This window comes from Etheostoma cragini, chromosome 24 (assembly GCF_013103735.1).
Source record: "Etheostoma cragini isolate CJK2018 chromosome 24, CSU_Ecrag_1.0, whole genome shotgun sequence".
NCBI lineage: Eukaryota > Metazoa > Chordata > Actinopteri > Perciformes > Percidae > Etheostoma > Etheostoma cragini.
The window spans coordinates 8,201,879-8,215,501 of NC_048430.1; the positions used below are offsets into that span (position 1 = coordinate 8,201,879).

General features: G+C 43.2%; 1 long non-coding RNA gene across 1 annotated transcript in view; it reads left to right on the forward strand.

Moving 5' to 3' along the window:
- Nucleotides 1-12,741, forward strand: part of LOC117939405 — a 19,505-nt gene extending 6,764 nt beyond the window's left edge. The window contains exon 3 of the long non-coding RNA XR_004655577.1: nt 12,731-12,741. This is a non-coding gene — a long non-coding RNA (uncharacterized LOC117939405). The remainder of the gene's footprint in view (nt 1-12,730) is intronic.
- The last annotated feature ends 882 nt before the right edge of the window (nt 12,742-13,623 follow it).

Here is a 13,623-nt window from a genome sequence, read left to right on the forward strand (position 1 = left end):
GAATAATAAGGTTACCTCGCTCGCGCTCATGTCAAACAGCCTCTCCTCCCTTGTACCCTCACCTCGCGCCCTGCTCTCTGTCGTCCTCCTCACCCCTTCCTGAACCCTCCCCATGACCGGCCCTGTAATCCAATTAAAAGCACATTAGGACCAAATGAATAGCGGTAAATTTAATTAGCTGCTGACGAAGGTTGGCTTGATGGCTGGCTGCCTGGCAGTGAGGGCGGGTGGATGGGGCACAGAGGCTCATGGGGGAGGCATGCGATGTTCGCCTTTACCCCACTGATGTCAAAGGGGGTGTGGAGCGTTAGCTGATGAGTTGGTTTTGCATGCACTGCTACTGAGTGTGAAATGGAATTTAATAGTTTGGCCTGTAACTGTGCAGGAGTATAGCAAGGAAGGAAATATAAAGGTCTCACTGGAAGTCGCAAAATTTTGGCATGCTGTAAAAATTCTATCACACAACATCTCATTTCTGCTTTCTTGCCTCCTCTTGTCTCATCCTCCCCTCTCTCTCTCTCGAAACTGGATGGAACCATTCTGCTGCAGCCTCCCAATGTGCACAGTCAGCAGAGTAGTCAGCGTAACCCACTGTGGCATTTGCATCAGGCCCCTGTGTGTGTGTGTGTGTGTGTGTGTGTGTGCGCGTTCAGTGCCTAATGAAGAGAGACAGTCTCTGCTTGGGTCCCCTTTTTCCAGCCACCAGGGGGTCTCAGGTACAGTAGGTATGTTTGTGTGTGTGTGTGTGTGTGTGTGTGTGTGTGTGTGTGTGTGTGTGTGTGTGTGTGTGTGTGTGTGTTGGACCATGCTTGAATGCCTGTTTGTGCATGTATTTAATCATGTGGTCATGCACGTGTGACAGTATTTATGTTTGCATGCATGCAAGTCTGCTCTTGACCATGTGAGGTTTTGTATGTGCAAGCGTGTACATACATGAGTGTGTGTGCATGCATGTGTGTGTGTTTGTGTGTGTGTGTGTGTGTGTGTGTGTGTGTGTGTGTGTGCGTGTGAAATGAGATCCAGGTCCCGGCCTCTCCATTTCTTTCTGCAGGTAATAAAAATATAGAGTGCCCTCCAGATCCCTTTATAGAGAGCGAGTTGAGACCGCAGCGAAATCTAGGACAGGCTCCATTGATTTGGAGGCTACAGTATTACTCGCCATCACAGCCAAGGCAATATGAGAGGCCTTTTTTTCAAAATCACACAGCCACCCCAAGCCCAGAGGGACAGAGAAGAGGCACAGAGAGAGAGAAAGAGAGGAGGGGGGATAATTGAGAAAACTCTTCTTGTTTTGTTTCCTTTCTCAGCCGTCTCCACTGCGCTGTATGGATTTTATCACAGAGAGAACTAACATATTTCACATTTCTACTCACATTTCCTCTCAAACAATGTCTTCTCGTTTTGCAACGCTGGCGATCAAATCTCCACATCTTTAAGAAGACAGAGACAAGACCGCGGCCCCTCTTTGTGATCATGTTTTCTTTTTGTTATTTGGAAATTTACATTTTGATTTAGTGAGTCGAGAGAGCGTGCCGTGGTGTGTTATATCACTCGCGGGTCCATTAAACCTGTTAAAAGCTCATTTTGTTATTTCTCGAATGTCAATCACGGGAAGAAAAAAAGACATTGTGTCCTCAATTTGGTTTTCATCCAACAGTAGTGATTGGTGCCTTTTCAGGAACCTGGGCTTTTTTACACTTCAAAGGTGTAGACAAATGAAAAGAAATGTTTTCATAGAGTCTTCTGGATTGGGCTCTTCCGGATCTCAGGAGAGCGGTGGAGTGTTCTGGGTCGGGCCAGGAACCGACCCCCTCTGTCTGGCTTAATAAGATAAGACCCTGTCATTGTATCCCTCCACTCCACAGCCCTGACCACATCAAATATTCATGGGCCACAGCAGACTCTTAAGTAAACTGGCCAATTTGTTGCAGAAGACGTGCATTAAGATTGGCTTGGCCGATACGCAACCGGCCCCCAGGGGCGGGCCAGACGGGGGCGGACCGCTGGCATTTTGGCCCTCCTGTCTCTATTGTTGCCACCCGTCAGAGCGGTGAGGGACGAGTAGCAGCACGTGGCGGCCTGTCTCACGGTAATGGGCTGGGTGTGAATGTGAGGGCGGGGCAGGGAAACAGGAGTGGATGGAAGATAACAGGAGGTCACAAAAAGCCGGCTTTCATCCGGATGCATGTTGAGAGAGCATTGAGGAGGAAGAGGAGAACAACAAAGGATAGAGGTGGAGTCATGTTTGAATGACAAAAGATATGGAGTGGTGTTCTGAGGAGGGGTTTGAGTTAAGAATGAAGAGAAGGACATGGTGGTTTGGCTGCTGATAATCATAGTACGTGGTGGCTGCTGACACCATATATGGATGAGTTGTCGGCAGTGCACACATGAATGGTAACAACTTTATAGAAAACAGGGACAAACAAACAGAAAGTACACGTGTCGCAGCGCACACACGCAATCACACACACACTTTTGAAAGATGGCTCGTGCAGCGTCTCCAAACTATAGATTTCAAGGATAGCCCATCTCCGCATTATATCTCCCTGAGGACAGAAGTTGACAAATCACTAAAGCACATTTTTTATTTCGCTTTATGGGCGCAGAAGTCGAGCGGTGGCAACGGATAGACACAACTTTTACGCTCGGCGATTCCCTGTAGGGCATCCAATGGAAATGAGCTGAGAAAACTGTCTGCAGAAACGTCTGTTAGAAAGAAAAAAAAAAGAGGAAGAAGAGGAAAAAAGAAGTAGATGAAGCTAAATAAAAGCCCAACTCGTAAAACTATTGAGCGGATCTGAGAAGTGAGGATTCCTTGAGGCGGGAGAGGTAGGCGAGGATGGGGTGGGGGGGGGGGGGGCTGTAATCCTCAGTTGCAGTGGCAGCGAGATCGCAATCTGTGGCTGCTGAGCGGGTGGCGTGGACGGAGACGGTGGGGCGCAGCGAGGGCCTGGCACGGTTATTAGGTCACTTCCGCAGAGTACCGGCGGGTGTTTAGAGAGCGACCGGGCTGCCGGGTGACCCCAGACAGCCCGCTCGTCATCTGGCACCAGGGCACTCTGGGGGATTGGCGAGACGCTTGTTGTGAATATCAAACGTGACATTCTGCTTCACGGAGAGAAAAGAAAAGAGATGGAGAGGGAATAACAATTTGAAAATGGCCTCCATTTATTTCCTGTGGCGATGATATCATTCTCTGTAGCACTTTATTAGTCCCCCTTGAAATGTAGCTGAAATTTGCAGCACAAAACTGCATTTAAATAATTTGAAACATGCATTCACTGCATGGAAACAGCTTATTCCTCACACCCTCTGAGAGGTTAGATTGGTGCCTCAATAGGCTGGATGGGAAATGAGGCCATTTACATGCTAATAGCCATGCAGGGCAATTTTCTTATCATGTATGTAAATGAACACCTTTGCTGGATCTATGGCAGCCAAATACAAACACTAAACAATATGCTGACTTCATGCTAACGTTTCACTTTATTTATTTTTACGGTAATTAAACACTGCCGACACACATGATTCTTCGTTGATAGGCTCGTTAGCATTAATTAGCTCTAATTAGGAAAAGGAAGCAATCTATTACACCTGTAGTCTCTTCAGGGTTTGGTGCACTCAATATATGTAACATGAACATCTACATGAAAAATATCTGCGCTCTATAATAAAGCACAAACCTATACATTCACATGTGTGGGAGGTTTGAGGCCTGTATACAGAAGCTGATATTAAAGTAGGAGTAGAAAATGAATGCAAGAGGGAAAAAAGGTATGTATGGAGCCAGCGTGTGTGGGTGTGAATGAGGATTATTCTGAGCTCTGCCATCTGCAAAGAGGCGGACAGGTTTGTTTCCAGAACGAAAGAGCAAGTAAAACAGCATAAATAAACACTTCAAATTCAGCAGAAGGCATGCTTTTAAATGAGAATAACGATTGTATTCCTGCAAGTTTCTGTTGTGGATTTGAGGGAATACAATATAGTTTTCTGTATGTGTGAAAGAGAGTGAGAAAGATGGCGTCCGATGTATTTTGGCCCGAGGAGCTTCAGCATACATCCATCCATTATGCAGGTGTATACTGTACCTGAATGGCCCTGTGTGAACTTGGCACACAAACCACAGCATAATGCAGCTATGCCAGTTCAGGTTTCACGTGCCATATACTTGTAAAACATCAGAATAAAAAGGAACACACAACAAACAGCATGTTCTCTCTCCAGCTTGCGAGCGCATGCTGTGTGCACAATTTAAGACCCAATTTCATACGCCACGGACAGCTCTGAGGCTGTTTGTTGTATTCCACGTTTTAATGTAGACTTTTTGCAGCTCTTCATTGAAGCTGTATGATGTTTACCCTGACTGAAATATTCAAATGGTTTTGTTAATGGCGGCACAATTCAATGAAATGGAAATATTCAAATGTCCTTGTACACTACTCCCCAAAAATTCATCATGACATATTTGATATCTTTGGAAACTTCACTCATTCATGCATTAAGAAGAAGTACTTTCTGTTTGAACAAAGTCTGGCAGACAAGCATGACTTTGTAATGACTGGGCCACCAGCGAGCCAGTGAGGTGTTAGTAGCAATTTGGCTGCCTGTAGCGTTACGGGATGCACAATATCTACTATTAAAGCCGAAGAACGTGCGCACTTTCAGGACAGTCAGCTGTCATGTTGCCTTGACCATGCATAATAAAGTTTATAGCCCAGAAATTCATTTCAAAGAAACTATGCTCCATTGTCCACGTTTTGACGACTTTAGCTGAATGTGTGAGTGAGAAAGTACATTTGTGTGTGTGGGTGTGTGTGTGTGTTGTGTGTGTGTGTGTGTGTGTGTGTGTGTGTGTGTGTGCGTGTGTGTGTGTGACCGACTCAGAAGTCATTCCCATAAAAAGTAGAGGGGACATTTTGAGCGAGAAAGGAAATCCAATTAGGACCCCGGTACAGTCGTAGTGGCATTTAGCAAATAACTCTCCTCTGTCTCTCTCTCTCTCTCTCTCTCTCTCTCTCTCTCTCTCTCTCTCTCTCTCTCTCAGCAGCAACGGCGGCCAAGCGAGCACACTAATAATAACACACTCGCTCTAGGTTATAGTCTTATTTTGTATTATGTCTCCTGTATGTCCAAGAAGAGCTACGTTTCCATTGGCGCCCATGATGAAGGCATTAGTCAACACACTGTAACGACCAATCATCAGCGGTTTTATCCATCATGTGTTTATGCATGTGCACAAGTACACACACACACATATACCTTCCATGAAATACATGTATTATCCCAAGGTGGATCAAAATCAATAAAAAACAATATTCCAATTGGATTTAGTTTACGCCATCGACCTGTTTCCGAGCCGGTTCGTAGATCATCTCCGCGGGTGTGAGTGGATGACCCGCTAACCTCCATCCAGGGTCACACCCATTAACGCTCGCTGCTGCTGCTGCTTCGGAGATAGCAGGTCGTTCAAGGTCAAGTAAAACTGATAGTTCTGAAGTGGATGTCTTGAGTTTTGAGTCCTCTTTGTGCCACATTTTACAGATTTCCTTACTGCAAAATGAAAAATACAAAAAAAAAGCAATCCAAAAGCATCAGACAAAATATGATGTAACCGCCTTTCATGATGATGAGGTAATTAATAATATAGTTTCCACTGGATCCACTGCATTTACACTTTAAACTTCAGGCAGTATTGTTGTTTTCCAATATTAGTGTTTTAAAAATGGCTCTAATGAATCACTAGAACCTCCACGGACACGCAATGCCCCAAGGACCAAACACCGGGCCGCGCGTGTCAACTGTTGTCTTGTCTTTCTGTCTCCTACCACCCAAGCGTCTCTACAACCCGTATATTTGAACCCAACGTCATAATGTGACGCAGTGGCAGGAGACCGACCTGGCAGCTTGTGGCACCACTCGTCTGGGAAAATAATGAGTTCCCAAAGGCCAGAGTCAGGGCGCCAAATGTGTGTGTGTGTGTGTGTGTTGACTGAAGGTGTATGTGTGTGTCTTTCCTTATTAAAGAAGTGCAGAGGGATGGTGCGATAAAGAGAAAAGACAATTCTTTAAACTTTAAACTTCAAATCGCCCCAGTTTGGTCAACCCCCGAGCAGGATTTGGCTGTAATGAGGGCTGCTTTTGCTCTTTCTGTCTGCCGCCCCTCCGTCAGCTTCTTTCTTTCTCTTTCCGTCTCTGCTCTCCACAGTTGATGGTGCAGACAACAGATCGCTCCCCGGAGACCTAGCCTTAAAAAATGATCCATCGTGTTGACAGCAGTACTGCTCAAGAGTCTTAAAGTGAACAAAATATCATGTACTTCACACAGATAAACTCCTCCTTCAAGCTCTCCCACGCTTCGTGCTTTTCTTTCCTCTTGCACCACGTCTTTTTCACTTCTCCTGACAGAGCAGGTGTCAAAGAAGCAGATTATATTTTCTCGCTGAAAGGTTGCACGTTCAACCTTACTGAGACAAAAAAATCACAGTATTCATAATCAAACAGCACCTAAAATCCATATTTATGGGACAGATATTGTTACACTATACCACTTTGGCCAACAATAGCAGGAATACTGTGACACAAGTCAACGGGAAATTGCTGGCAGTATGTCTTCCTGGCTGTATATGTCATTGTAAAAAATAAAACCGCACACATACAAGTGTGGACAAGAGGGATGGGGTGAGATATATGATGAAGAAAAGAAGAAAAGAGGACACGGGGGGGGGGGGGAGATTGTGGAATTTAATGGTTTTAGGAGGGGGACGACATGGCATTGGAACTTCCAGGTTCTGTTTGTGGAGTAAGTAACTCATTTAAAATCCCATGACAGTTGTAATAATGTCAACAGTTATCTGAGAAAACTTTACAGATAGAGCAGTAAAGCTTTTTTTCATTATGGTTTCATAAAGGGTGCAATTTCGTATAAAATCTGTGATATATGTGACATAGTGATAATAAAAAAAGGACAACTGACAATTACAAAGTCAATTATTAGGCTATATTATATGTATTTGAAAAAAAAATGTATGTATTAAGCAAGCATGGCTAATTCTGACCTTTTCCTTTTTATCAAAGGTCACCAGCTCGACAAAAGAGGTGAGTTGAACTCTGCAAAAGCCCAGATTACATAGAATAAAATCTGTTTTTTATGCACACAAAAACTACAGTATGGAATTTTTGTGGTTTTATAGTCAGGATTAGGCAACTAACACAATTGGTGAAGTTTATGGGGGAAATGATCATGATAACAGACCTGATTTCAGGTCTGTAACAGGAACTACTGGATGTTCTCCTGCATCTGATGCACAGCACACATCAACCTCTACACCCGTACTTTCCAACTCAAAGGGCAAACTACTTCCTGCATTGGCACTACACTTTAGCACTGGATGTGAATCGTGATGTCCACTACGGGCATTATTTCTAGAGATACTGGGCTGCAAAACCTGCTTAGACTTAGTATCTGGTCGTGACATGGGGACTCAGCCCCCTGACACGCTCCTCCTCTGGCTGAAGAATTTGTATGACCACAAGGATTATGGAACACTTTCCAAACTCATTGTATCATTGAAAAAATGCATGGCAGGAAAAAAAAAGTTTTCACATCACACAGAACGTGGCCTGAAAATATTTCAAGTTTAAGAAAGTTGGTTATTTTGCACAACACTCAGAGGCATGCAGAACAATTTGTGAAAAGAAGACCTGAGTGCACCTCGTGCTTTTTTTTCTTTTTCTTCTTCTGGCGTTCTGACTGCATTCAATTACGTCTTTTCCAAGGTCTGGGCAAGTTGAATGAAGCTGAAGGTAAGAAGTGGATAAAAAAGAGAGTTGGAGAACGGATGTGTTGAGGTGTGTGACGACTCTGTAAGGAATGATAAAGAGACAGAAAGAGAGACTGCTGGTTTTACTGCACCAAGGCCGACATGCTTGGATTTATGGACATGAGTGCGTGTGGGACCTGTATATATATGTGTGTGTTATTGTCAGTGTGTGTGTGTGTGTGTGTGTGTGTGTGAACTACAAGTGTCCTAACTCCACTGCCGACCTTGTAAAACTCTTAAAAAGTCTGTTTGAATTCATACAATGCAATGACACTGGCCATTTCCACTGGGTTTATTAAGTGAGGAGCAATACGCGGACGTTTTTAAGAGGGTCTTAAAAGACAGATCTGCCCTCACACACTCTTATACAACAATAAATCACGTAGCTGCGCTTTTCAAGGCACATAGTTTGAGTTATTTTGTGATTAAATGTCACAGCCTCATTCTTCAACGTGGCCGATTTGATTTTTGACCTGCTGTATAAGGGTTGATTGTTGTTGTAAAATAATTCAGACAACGACCAAATAACTATTTTTAATAACTGTATTTTTCAACGTGTATAACTCATCTCCGTATGACGTCACTTTGTCTGTTCACAGGAGGAGGAGACTGAGTGTCAGCCACTATAAAGTATTGAATATAATTGACATTATAGTTAAATGTGAAAATTCGTACCCTTATTCATTAAAGGCACTCAACCTTGCAAAGTTTTATAAAAAAGTCAATACTAGTTTAGTAGTACAGTAAAAGTTACCGAAAACTGAATCAGTGCTCTTTTTTTATTATTATTGGCAGTACTGGCCCTAAAATACATTATATGCACTTTGAGTTTAATGCATCATATAAGTCATTATTGGGCTCCATATGATGGAATTAATTTAAGAACGTATAAAGTACACATGTCATGTGATGGACTTATTCAAAACTATTAAGGAGCGATGCAGACATTTGAAAGTCATTTGTAAAGTATACAGTTGGGGTCCATCGGGATCCATAAAGTTAGATGCATGATATAACTTTAATAAATAAAATGCATTGAAAAAATAAATAACTCATCAACTCTATGTGTAATCATGGGGAGTTCAAGTACAGTCGACAATAACTAAACCTTTTAAAATATTAGTGAGTTTGTACTAAATATAATGAAACACATTAGATACAATGATTGGATCGTTTTGAAAATGAATATCTCAAACATAATAATATAATAAAAAGGTGAGAAGTATAGCTCATGACATGCTTCATCTTAGTAGTGCAAATGCTGAAGGAAAACCTAAATAAAATATATATTTATGCAATTGTATGTAAATGATATACAAACAAATACAAAATGATGCACAGATGGATTAGGTATATGAACATATGTTGCAGACATGCTTTAAGTTACAGGTGAGCAGAGAAGACATTGGAGGAAGAAATAGGAAGACAGAATCAAGACAACTTGGTTTTTACGGCTTAGAAGTGGAGATGGTCCACTGCCCTGTCAGAAAATATACAGTGGAAGGAGATACTTTATAATACGTAAAATGACTTCAAGACTCCAATTACCGAAGCGTGATCTGGGTATAATGATAAGCTCACAGCCAAGTCAGTGAGGGGGAGGTGATTACTCTATTCACAGCACAGGAGAAAGAAAAAAAAAAGAGAAACAAATTGTCAGAATGTGACAGCGGAGCGGCAACCTTGAAACCTTAGGTGGGCGAGAGAGGAGCCTGAGGGGGCTTTATGTTAGCGAGTGAGAGAGCGAGGGAGATCACGGGCCCTTTTGCCGCACAATGACAAGAGCCTCCACGTGGGGACAAGGACACATGGGACTTCAATTCTGGGACACGGTATGCACATCTCCCCCCCCCCCTACTGTGCAAAGAACATGGGGAAATCAACTCAGAGCATGACACACGTGGGTATGCATGCATGCACATTCATCAGCCTGCTTTCATTCATTGTGCTACGAGCATGATTTCTTAAGGGGCCATTCTGCAGCTCAGTAATGACGAATGTATAATACTTCATGGTGATGTTTCAACACATACTCAATGATTTTTCCTACTTTCTAGGTATCTACACATTCAAGTTTAATGTCTGTCACATTAAGGTTATACACTTTTATCGTCATGTGGCAATGCTGCTGACATAATTCCCAGTTTTATAAACTGTCTTGCCACTTACTGCAGTATTAGTATTAGCGTGACAGTAACGGTGTTGCTAGGTTCAAAAGTCACACGCAGAAGACAATGACATGCAAACATTTCCATTATTAAATAGATAATGAATAGTGTAATCAAAAAGGTTGACTTTCAAGTTGAAGATCTTCCTGCAAGCACTTGAGATGACGGTTTACTTTGGAAAATGTCAGCAACGATGTAAAGAATACTAATAATTTGCACGTGAGGAAAGTGGAAGAGTACATTAGTTTTACTCTCTATCTCGGTTCAAGGACGGGCTTTTGCGTTACTGTGAATCGCCACCTGAAAAGTCAACTTTAAAGTGTAACTCTCACCAAAATGCAACCTAAGGTCTTTCTGTGAATGAGTTAAACTTGTTGTTTTAAAGCGTATTTCGGACAGAAGCATCAATTCTAGGACTTGCCGTGTTCTTGTTTTTCGGTCAAATGGCCTTCTGAATGGGAGTCCCAGGGTCACTTTTACACTAGCCTCAAAATCGCTACTTTGAAAACACTAAGAAGGCTCGACACAACATGAAACTTTGCTCAAAGTATCAACAGGGGCTTTACACACTCCAGCAGTGAGAACATTGCTAGTGTACACAGAGTTTACTAAAAAGAGTTTTTAACAACTCACTGTAGCTGTTGGTCTTCCTGTCGCTCTCCAACTAGCAAGTCAAAAATAGTTGAGCTCCTGAAGCTTAGTTCCACATAAATGCACGTACAATTGTTTCTTTCATAGGTTACATGCATACATTCAAATCTTTCAGAAACATAAGGCATCCTAATTGTTTGGAGGAAGTTGGCCTGTGCAGACACAAACCAAAACTCACACGCAGGCTCACACACACACATTTCTTCTTTCCCTTTAGGACGGCCTCCGCAGGATTAAAGGTGGAGTCCCCTGACCCCTCCTCCTCTCTCTCAGCTGTAAAGCATCAAAAAGAAGGGTGCTGTCTCGAGAAAAACTCACCCAGGGCTCAGACGGGAGGTTCTTTTTTTATAGATGGAAAAAGAGAACATGGCTGACATGGCTGTGAGCCTGGTGCCGTATTCATGCCCCCCCCCCCTCCTCCCACACACACACACACACACACACACACACACACACACACACACTCCCCCTGTGTGTTGGGCGAGGACAAGGTCCCACTGATTAGTGCGAGAATGTTCTAAAGAAAGAGAAAAGGTGGCAAGCTGCCGCCTCTAGCAAAGTTACACAGCGGCAGAGGAGTGTGTGAATGTGCGAGAGATTGTGTGGTGCTGCAATGATTAAGTCATTTCTTGTACTCGCCTTTCAGTGTTCTGTCTTTGATGCTGTAAAGGGAAGCCTCTCCCATACAGACATCATTAACCAACAGAGGACTTGTCTCTCAAGTTGGATGAGGAGGATGAGGAGGATGAGCGGGTGAGCGGGAAGAGAGAGAGGGGGGGAGGGGGGTTGCCAAACAATTCATCCACAAAGACACAACATGACAGATTTGTATCGCTCTCTTGACATTTTGTTGTCTTTGTTGTCTATGTGCACATGTCTGTGGCACATTTGACTTGGCGTATGGCTCTGCTGCGATTTGGTTAGCTAATGGCACTGCCGAGTTACTGAATCTAACAGTGTGGCATCGTCTTCTGAATCACTGCTTTAAGCATATTTTTACATAATGTGTTACCTCCTATCTGTTTTATTCCCATTTAACAGTTATCATCATCAGAGCTAAAGAGGCGGCAGCAGCAGCAGCAGCGGCGGTGCTTAAATTAGTACAGTATGAAGTAGTAGTGGTACTAGCACCAGTTGTATTATTACTCAGGGGAGGAACAAATATTCAAATCCTGTACTCAAGCTAAATAAGAAATTGTACTTTAAAAATACATCACTAGTAAGAACCAAAATCTACTTTAAAGTCCTAAGGTGCTTTCACACCTACAGTATTGTTCAGTAGACTCAATTTGTGGGGTGAAGTTGCAACATTGTTGGTTAGAAAGTTAGCTTTCACACTGAAAAAGCGCACCGAATATTGCATGCAAACTAGTGCAGTGCACGTTTGGAGCAGGTTTCTGTATGGGCTATTGCTTGGTTCCCAAAACTTCTTTCCCACTTTTATCTTACTACAAGCGTGTGTTACACCTTACCTGTCTCGGGCTCCCAGACTGTGGTCGGCAAGTATGGAGGAGACGGCTCTCCAGGGCCTTTGTTGGGTAACAGCCATCGCTTTACCGGCAGTATTGACAACAGATGAAGCCATGTGTCTTGGGAAGCTTGTTGTTGCATTGTCTTTTTTTTGTTTGTTTGTTGTTTGTTTTTCCTGTCTCTTTTCCCTCTTGTTTTTCCCTCACACAGCCCCAATCCTGGACTAAATTACTTTCACTCCGACATCGCTACCACTCTTGATACTTTGATTTTGACCACACACTCACTGACGTCACTTACTCAACAGACCTGCCATTTTTTGAGCTTTGAGTTTTGAGCCAAAAGCGCTCTCCGTGCACACAACTGTTTTTGGCTCCAGTAGAATTACTAATCTCCGTTCAAACTAACACGTCAAAACCGCATATCTCTTGAACAATCTTGTATACTGGGCATGCACGTGCTGGGGTAAACAGGAGGCAGCATGTATACACCGCCCGTTGCCGGTAGCTGTCAACGTTAGAAGGTTAGTCTCAGAGAACAAAACGTCATGACCCAATAAGGCGGTGAAACAATGGTTAGTACTGGTGTTGCCAAAGGTCTCCTTTTGCGGCCATTGAGACTGCAACACAACTCTCCAAATTTCTCCGGTGTGTGGGCCTCCGAAACGCCAGAGCAGTGGGAATGTGAGGTGTAAACTTGGCAAAAGATATTTGATTTTAAAGCAAAATGTAGTAATGTAAATGTAGCCTCGATCACGCATGGCTGCGACTCTTCTAGTTATTCGACTCGATTCATAGTTAGATGTCACATGGTCGAAACCGTCGCAACAAACAAAATGAGCAGCAGTAGTGTTAGCCGTGGAGTAGTATCAAAAGCAGCAGCAGTGGTACTACTACAAGTATAAGTACTATTGGAGACGCAATAAAGCAACAGAAGCAGTAATGGGAGTAGGACAATTAGCGGTAGGAGTTGTAGGAGTAGTGGTAGCAGTGGTTGTAGCAGAAGTAGCAGCATTATGCTAATTCTTCTCCTAGTCTCATCTTTCAGTGTGTGTGAGTCGTATGTCATCATTGGAACTGATTTTGTTTACTTGTCCCTGTCCTCAGTGCCACTATTAAACTATACAATCTCGTCAGGCGGTCGGGGCATTTCACATAAAGAGCCGTGCACTTGATCATGTCGGATAACAGTGTAGATTGGGCTTTTGATTAATGTGTCAGTTAGGGAGGCCATGAATAACATTACTGAGAGTACGCCAGGGCAAAGTTCTGCTCTAGAAGCTGTGGTGCTGGCTCAAACAGTGTCATAGAAAAACACCACTTGTGTACAATAATGCTAAAAATCTCATACTTAGGACAGCGTGTGTGAAACACACGACACGGTGATGTGGCCCTTGGTGCAATTGTACAATGACCACTAAAAGGTGCTAAAACTAGCCAGATAATCCCACTTGATTCAAAAATCTAGGTCTAATATTGCTTATCTAATATCCCTGCGAGGCCAATATAAAA